Raw genomic sequence first — 1508 nt, 5'->3', positions numbered from 1 at the left:
GTTAAGGTTAGAGTTTGTCTTAGAGCATGGCGATAGAACGGCAGGTAGTTTGCAGGCTGTTCGACGCGGAAATGGGCGAAGACACAGCTCGTCACGCGATTGGCAAACATGTCAGTGGCCAATCAGAGAGCGTCAGTCAGTGGCCAATCAGAGAGCGTCCTGCAGAAATGCGGCTATGGAAAGTATAGACGCAGCCGGTGCAACCTTACTTCACTGTGATCCAAAAGCGCAGGGCTGATCCTAGGTCCTCCCCCCTCCCCCCCCCCCCCCCTTCATATACTGTACTACAATGGTTCTCAAATGTTTTCACGTCAGTTCTCCATAATTGTAGTAGGGATGTGCATGACTGACCAAAATCATTTTCTAATAGTCTACTGTTCTTAACTCATTGGGCGCCGGCCACGTATTATTACGCGTTTGCTCGACAACTGTTGGGCGCCAAACACGTAATATTTTTTCGATTTTAATATCAATATTACACTCACAGACCTATATGTTACCGCTGAAAGTCATACTAAGCGCCAAAAGTGCAGTACCGGCCAGATCCTGCTAGGTGGCAGTATCGCCCAGTCGTCCCCACCCTTTGAAACCATGTTCCAGACCCTGTGTTACATTTAAACCCCTCCGGGCGGAGAATTTAGACGGAGCCAAGTAAACCGATCATTAAAATCAAAGGGTATTGCACGACTATTCGAAAATTCTAAAATTCTAACTCATCCCTAAACTGTAGGTGAAGCGATAACAGTGGAGAGAGTGACAGTCATTATTATTTTTTTTTTTTTTAAAACACACATTGGGACGGGGGTTCCTCCAGTTCATCTATGCCATCATCCGCACCATAAGCAAGCAAAAACAAAACAAAAAGAAAAACAAGCAAAAAGGAAAGCAAACCAAGACAGGCACTGTACAGTATTGCACTTGCCTCGAGCCCATTCACATGTGTAGACATACATATATTTATTTTTTTCTATCCTAGGTCTGTCCATACAATGGGGCACTGGGCCTTTAGAAGGATCCGAGAAATTTCAGCAGGAAAAATAGGCTAATAGTGGGGCCCACACCTCCTGAAAGGACAGTGACGGTCATTCTAATACATTGTGCTCACTTATTGGGAATAGAATATTAGTGAAAATCAAACTATAGTAGAAATCTATTCCCCATTTTGCTGGGGACCCCCTGGAACACTCCCCCCCCCCCCCCCCCCCCCCAAAACCCCACCCTGAGAACCGGCTCTACTAGAATCCTCTATGACATCATCCCCACGGATGACACAGTGTGGTCCAGCCAGGGGGGTGAGCTCATACAGCCAGAGAGAGAGAGAGGGGGGGGAGAGAGAGACAGAGAGAGAGAGATAGAGGGGGGAGAGAGAGACAGAGAGAGAGAGATAGAGGGGGGAGAGAGAGACAGAGAGAGAGAGAGAGAGACAGATAGAGAGAGATAGTGAGATAGAGAGACAGATAGAGAGAGAGAGAATGAGTGAGAGACAGAGAGAGAAAGAGAGAGATAGA

Source organism: Notolepis coatsorum (genome assembly GCF_963971535.1).
Source record: "Notolepis coatsorum genome assembly, chromosome: 1".
Taxonomy (NCBI): domain Eukaryota; kingdom Metazoa; phylum Chordata; class Actinopteri; order Aulopiformes; family Paralepididae; genus Notolepis; species Notolepis coatsorum.
The sequence above is the reverse complement of the archived record's forward strand: the minus strand, read 5'-3'. Positions refer to the sequence as shown.